Consider the following 7,358-nt stretch of genomic DNA (forward strand, 5'->3'; position numbering starts at 1 on the left):
GGCGCGGCGGGAGCAGCGGAGCGGCCGGGGCCGGGCGTCCCTCCCCCTGGGCCGGGCGGGCGGACAGACGGAGGGATCCGGGGAGGCGGCGGCAGCCCGTGACCTCAGAGGGTCGGAATGCGGGCGGCGGGGCGCGGGGGAGGCGCGGACAGCTGCGCCCGGCCGCCGCCGGGGAGGGGGCGCGCCGCGGCTTTTTATAATCGTGTGACCACTTATTTTGAGAGTTTCCAAATAAAGCAGGCTTTTAATAAAACGAGGGGAGGGCGATATGATCTCGGGTTCCAGGTCAAGAGATTTATTCCTATGTTATTAGGTGGTCTGGAAAAAGGCTATTTTTCCTGGAATTATTCGTTTACGCTTTGTGCATTTCTGAAGACAATTCAAGTATTAAATTCTTTTGGTGCTTGCCTCTAAGGAGGTACTCCATAAAACTAGATAGTGATTGATCAGTACTGGGTGAGAAACACCCTCCTCCCCCCAGAGGTTGATCTAGCAGAAATAACCTGTTGGTCCCCAAAAGAAAGCTGTATGTATATTGCAATACAGAATAGAGCTATTAAGGATTGAGACTCCAGGGTCAAGTTGTCTGGGTCCAAATTCCACCTCCAGTAATTACTTGCTGGGTGACCTTGTGCAAATTTCTTACCCTCTCTGTATCTGTTTCCTCTCCTATAAAACAGGAATAATAATAATCACTATTCAGTCTCTTGTGTAAAATATATGTGAGTAGGGCTGGCGGGTTAGCTTAGTTGGTTAGAGGAAGTGCTATAACACCAAGGTCAAGGGTTCTGATCACGATACCAGCCGGCTGCTAAAAATATATATAAAATATATATATGAATATGAATAGAAGCTTGCTGGTGTGCACTTAATAGGAAAAAAGTATGTGAAGTGTTATATTTGTTACTACACTGGACAATTGCACTGCATTATTGATATTGCTGTTTTACAACACATACAACAGCTGGGGAGTAAAACTGGTCCTAACACCATTACAACAGTATTTGATTTTTACTTGGTATGTGGTGTGAGTGATTGGAGCAGAGAAGCTTTTAATTTATGTAAATTTTAATTTCAATGATTTTATTTATTTATTTTCGGCACTGACCAGTATGGGGATCCGAACCCTTGACCTTGGTACTACAATACCACAATCTAAGCAACTGTGCTAACCAGCCAGCCCCTTCAATGATTTTGTTTTAATGCTGTTGTTTCTGGAAAGCTTTTTTATGTTACATTTCATTTAAATCTCATTTTCTTCAATTAGCAAACACTTATTGAGGACTTAGTATGCATGAGACATGGTCCTTGCACACAAAGGACTTCTAGTGAAGTGAGTGATAAACACACCTACACACCACACACAGTACAAGGCCTAAGTGGGGAGCACTATCACAGAGCCCTGAGTGCTCTCTGAGAACAAAGCCCAGGAAGATTCAGCTTGGGTCATGTAGCTCCAGACAAATAAGATTACCTGTGTTTCTAATGGAAAAAATAGATCAGTTCTGTTTGTAATTGATATTTCAACTGAACTCTATGAGGAGCTCAATTTGTGTGTGAAGAAAGAAAAGAGACCTGAAAAAGAGTCACTTTTCTGGTCTCTCGAGCTAGAAAAATTGGAATTACGTGTGACTCTTCTCCCTTTCTCATCTCCAGCCTGTCATCAAGACCTGATATTCCCTCCTTTGAAATGTCTCATGAATTCTTTCTTTCCTCTTGTTCCCCTGGTACATTCTAATCCAAACGCTCATGATTTTACATCCGAATTATTGCAACAGGGTGTTGGTATCCTTAAATCTAGTTTCTCTGTTCTTTTTTCTTTCCATGCTAATACCAGGCTTACCTCTCTCTCGGGCTTATCACTCCTGGTGGATTCCCAAGGTTAAGCTTTTTTGCCTGACCTTTAGGAACTTTCCAAACTGGGCTCTCTGACCACCCTTATTTCTCTCTTCTCTCCAGCATGCCCTCTCTGCCCCCATGAAGCTGTTTCTCCTGGCTAGCTGCACCTCCTGCCCCCCTCCCATTTGTCTAAGCCTTCCACTTCTCTCCAAGTCTCAACTCAAGTCTCTGCTTCCAAGACAACTTTCTAACCACCCCATTCCACAGTGATCTCCACACTTGGCAAGGTCTTTAAAAATTGTTTCATGAAGGCTTCTTTTATATCTTCTAGAATTCCTAGGACATTACTGGGCAGAGAGTGGTCACTAAATAAAAACGTGTTAATTGAATTGGGAAGAAAATAAAAGAATTTTAAAAATAGAAAATGATCGTATAGCCTAAGTGATGTTAGACAACTGAGTTGAACTTCCTCCTTCAAAGTCCACAGATGTCATTTACTGACCAAGTACTTAAGCTGTATTTTCCCTCAAACATGTTAACTTGGCAGTGACATCCCCATCGAAAAGCACTTGAACAACCCCTTCAAAGTGCTAGACAAAATTATCATCAGCTATGTTTCATATGTAAAGAAGTGAGGTAATTTACGAGGATACTTAAAAAAAATGTTTGTGGAAAAATAGAATTAAAAGGTAATATGAATCTTTCCATGAACTTTTTTGTTTTGTTTTGGTGGCTGGCCGATAAGGGGATCCAAACCCTTGACCTTGTTATTATCAGCACCACACTCTAACCAAGAGAGCTAAACAGCCAGCCCCACTAACTTTCGAAGACCTTTCATGTATGGCTCAACCCCAAGAGATACAAAAAGATACAAATGAAAAGTTCCCCTCCCACCTTGCCTGTTAGACAGAGTTCTTCTCCTGGGGGTAACCAGTGTTCCCTCATTGCTATGTATCCTTATATTCTGTAGAGATTGTAGAGATATGAGCAACTACATATATATATGTGTGTATATATATATATATCTTTACCTCCTCTTGTTACCCAAGAAATGGCATATTATATGGGGGTACTTCAAAAAATTCATGGAAAGATTTGTATTGTCTTTCAATTCTATTTTTCCACGAACTTTTTGAAATACCCTCGTAGACATATGAGAGGAGATTTATTAGGGGAATTAGCTCACGTGATTATGGAGTCTCAGAAGTCCCCACCATAGGCTGACTGCAAACTGGAGACCCTGGGATGCCAGTGGTGTGGCTCAGTCCAAGTCTGAAAGCCTCAGAACCAGGGAAGCCAAAGGTGTAATTCTCAGTCTAATGTCAAAGGCCTAAGAGCCAGGGGGTGCTGCTGATGTAAGTCCTAAGACCCAAAGGCTGGAGAGCCTGGACTTCTGATGTCCAGGATGAGAGAGAAGAGGGTATCCCAGCTCCAGTGGAAAGAGTGATACAGTCGCCTTATTCTCTATTTTTGCTCTCTCCAGGCCCCCAGCAGATTGGATGATGTCCACGCATATTGAGGGTGGATCTTCCCCACCTAGTCTACTAGATCACATGCTAATCTCCTATGGAAACACACTCACAGATACACCCCAAAATAATACATTACTAGGTCCTAGGTATTTCTTATTATTGTCAAGTTGACAACTAAAATTAACCATCACATTATACATACTTTTACACTGAAAGGTAATTCTTACTAAAATAAACATATAAAATTAAAAAAGAAATCCCTGCAAATAAAACTATGAAAGATAAAAGAGAAGGAAATTGTGGTTTGCATGGTGCACTGAGTAATATTTTCTTAGGAATTGAAAAATTAATCTGTTTTGATATCTTGATGAATAGGAACTATAATCCCACTACGTAAATTACCATCCTTGTCTTTTCCAGTTCACGGCATGAGCAGCAAAGTCTCTCGCGACACCCTGTACAAGGCATTGGGGAAGTCTTACACAGGAACCAGTGCGAGCGCTGGTAGATTTTGGAAACGATGGAACTGCAAATCAGCTTGAACCTCAGGCTTAAGTCTACTCCACACCTCAAGTTCTGTGTGTCCTGGGGGAACAGCAGCACTGTGATGAGGCCAAGGTTATAGATATCCCCCACATAGACATTGAGGTGCTGAAAAAACTCAACAAGATTAAGAAGCTGGTCAAGAAGCTGGCCAAGAAGTATGATGCCTTCTTGGCTTCAGAGTTTCTAATCAAGCAGATTCCCTGAATCTTAGGCCCAGGCCTAAATAAAGCTGGCAAGTTCCCTTCCCTGCTGATATCGATGAAAACACCGTGGCCAAAGTAGATGAGGTGAAATCCACAATCAAGTTCCAGGTGAAGAAGGTGTTATGTCTGGCCATTGCCATTGGCCATGTGAAGATGACAGATGATGAGCTTGCCTACAACATTCACCTGGCTGTCAATTTCCTGGAGTCATTGCTCAGGAAGATTGGCAGAATGTTCCAGCTTTATACATCAAGAGGCAAGCCCCAGTGCCTGTATTATGGCATATCCTAATAAATTCTAGTGCTACCATAAACAAGACAAAACAAAACAAAACAAAAAATTACCATCCTCTGCAAGAACTCAAATTGAAAGAATGCCCCACCCCACAAAAATAATGATCCCTGGGGGGGAGGGGGAAGTGGGGACCAGAATTAGAAAGGGGGTGAAATCTCCTTTGCTGTCTGAATCCTCACCTTAAGCTCTGCCTACCACTCTCAACACTGCATCAGGTACAACACATTTCAGTTGCAAAAGAATGAGAATCTTATCGATAGATTCCTTGGACATCAGAGAGATAATGATGTTGGAGATATATATATATATAAATATATATAATATATGTATGTATTTTAAATATATTTAAATGAACAAGAAAATGGAAAAGCATGTCAGCCTCAATAGCAAAAGTAACTGCTGTGACTACAATTCCCAGCACTTAGGGATTTTGATCCAAGGGCAGTCATGCCATGGACATTTAATATTGAAAAAAAAATTGTCTGTTCATCGCACATGTATTGGAAGCTAGGTGCTGCAAGGAGAAAGGTGAATAAGATTCATACACCTGTTCTCCTCAAAAACTCACAATGTGAACAGTAGGTGAGTATAAACAAGGGCTCTTCAAAAGGTTCATGGAAAGATTTGTTTTATCTTTCAATTCCATTTTTCCACAAACTTTTTGAAGTAACCTCATAATTCTAGTAGGTGAGGAAATTTACTTGTGGCTCTATAGTCAGAATGTATTGGTAATGCCTAATTAATCACTATGATCAGCCTCAGTTTGAGTCTGGAAGGACAAATAGATGGTCACTAAACACTCATGGAAAGGAAGAGGAAAAAAAAGTATTTCATGCTGTAGGTAACCTGCACCCACTTTTGCACCCTACTCCAGTCTATACACATACACTTGCTAAGGATGTGCAGAATCCTGTTGAAATGCAGCCCTGAGAGGAGGCTGGAGACACCAAGAAAGCCAATGTCAGAGGACTCATGGCTCCGAAGAGTTGGGATTGGTACTCAGGCCCCTCTGACATCAAAGCCAATGTTCTTTTCAGTCATCTTCTCCCTTTGGAAGATAGCTCAGAGTCATCTCAGCTAATAGTTTGGTTTGCTGAATTCTGGTCTTCGTACTATCACAAAGAAGAAAATATGTCATGCTTCCTGGACCAGAGAATGCTTGCAAGCTGGAAAAGAGCTATCATGGTCCAGTTTAGTCTTTTTCTTAAATTTATTTATTTATATTTTTTACATTCTATGATGTTGTTGCAGAGCAGTTGGGGGGTGGAGAGAGAGGGGAGGGGGAAAGAAATAGGGTGCGAGAAGGAGGAGGGATGAAGGGCAGGGTTTAGGCCTGTGGCACCCCCCTCATTCCTGCAGGGGAGACCAGAGGGCTTCCAGCATTGGCTGGTCATTACTGGACTGGGTGCAGATGTCAGGCGGGTGTGGCTGAAGCCCTTGCCCCCCACCATCCCAGTTTGGGAGAGCCCAGGATGATTCCTGCAGTAGCTCAGTAGTTGTTGCTGGGCTGGCTGTGGGTGTCAGGGGGCATGGCTGGGGTTCCCAGGTCTCCCCCCACCTTGGCTTGGTAGCCCAGGGGACTCCCAGTCCTTCTAGATTTTGTAGGTGTTCTTAGGTGATGTGAGACCTCTAGTAGTTAATATCAAACTTTGTCTCTGGTCTGTGAGTATTTTGTTTTTTCTTCCACTTCTGTGTTGGATTACTTGCTATTCCTACTACTTAAACTCTGCACTGGAACTAATTTGTTGTCCTTTGCTTACTTCTAAAATGAGGGAAGTCCCTGTAGGGATCAGCACTTGAGCCCTGTGGTTGGGCTAAATTGTTGTTTTGCTGCTGATTCCCTGGGGAAGGCTTTTTGTGCAGCTCAGGTTTTAATGGTTGACGTTGTAAGTACTTCCAGGTCTTGTGACATCTGGTACACCTGGGTTGTGTAGAAACTCGGGTCTGGGCCTGAGTCTTTTCAGCAAACTGCACCCCCTGCAGTTCTGTATTCCTGACCCATCTCCAATGACTGGTCCTGTGTTGATGGGAGGCAGATCAACTGTCCTTGCTGTGCCCCAGTGTTCCCCTGGTGGGCCCATCTCCCCCACCGCCCGTGCTGCAAACACTGCCCATGGGACAGGCTGTGTGCGCCAGTCCCTGTGATGACTCACTGGCCTCTGAGTGGCTCTTTTTTTCAGTTGTTGTGGCTCCTTGCTCCTATGTGGGTCCATAGGATCTCTATTAGTGGTTTCACTGGCCTGGGGGCCACCCAGGCCCTCTTCTCCCCTGCAGCCTCTAAGCAACTCCATCCAAAGGGCACAGGTGCAGCTTCAGCTGGCTCCTGCTATGTGCACTCAGCAGCTCCAGCCTGGAAGCAGCTGGGGCTGGAAACAGTCAGAGTGGTCCTTTCTTTTTCTTACTGTGGCTTCACCTTCATGCACTCTGAAGGTCTCTCCTCGTCTTCCCCTGATCTCTAGGGGACTCAGCTTGGCTATCATTGCTTTTTAACAGTTGTAAATTGGTTGATTTGTGGGAGAGAGTGATGCTGGGGACCATCTATTCCACCATCTTGACCGGAAGCTCCCAGTTTAGTCTTTTTCAAGCCTAATGCTCCTACTCCTTCTAATGGTTTTTCTTACAGTGTCATCATGAACACCTTCCTCAAGACACAATGTGGTTGATGAAGCTGCAACTTACAGGAAAGCACTTGGAACTGTGTCAGACCACCAAACACCATCTGCTTAGTGGAGTTGCCCCCTCTGTGATCCAGACACTGTAATTTCTGAGGTCTAAATTTACGGCTTCTCAAGCAATCTGCAAGTCTCTTTTCCATAGCTGTAAGCTGATTATTCTAAAAGTTAACCCTTTCTTGAATACATTTTAATGTTTCCCTACTCTGAATACATTTCATTGAAAATGCAGTTTTATTTTTTTATAAAATGTTCTTTCAATATTATCTAAATTTTTTTTTGTCTTTTGTCTTTTTTCCGTGTCCGGCAACGGATTGCAACCCTCAGTGTTG

General features: G+C 43.3%; 1 pseudogene; it reads left to right on the forward strand.

Annotated features, from left to right (window-relative positions):
• Positions 1 to 3,739: 3,739 nt before the first annotated feature.
• LOC103589915 lies at positions 3,740 to 4,351 on the forward strand (annotated as a pseudogene).
• The last annotated feature ends 3,007 nt before the right edge of the window (positions 4,352 to 7,358 follow it).

The sequence above is a fragment of the Galeopterus variegatus genome, unplaced genomic scaffold (assembly GCF_000696425.1).
Source record: "Galeopterus variegatus unplaced genomic scaffold, G_variegatus-3.0.2 Scaffold742, whole genome shotgun sequence".
Lineage (NCBI taxonomy): Eukaryota > Metazoa > Chordata > Mammalia > Dermoptera > Cynocephalidae > Galeopterus > Galeopterus variegatus.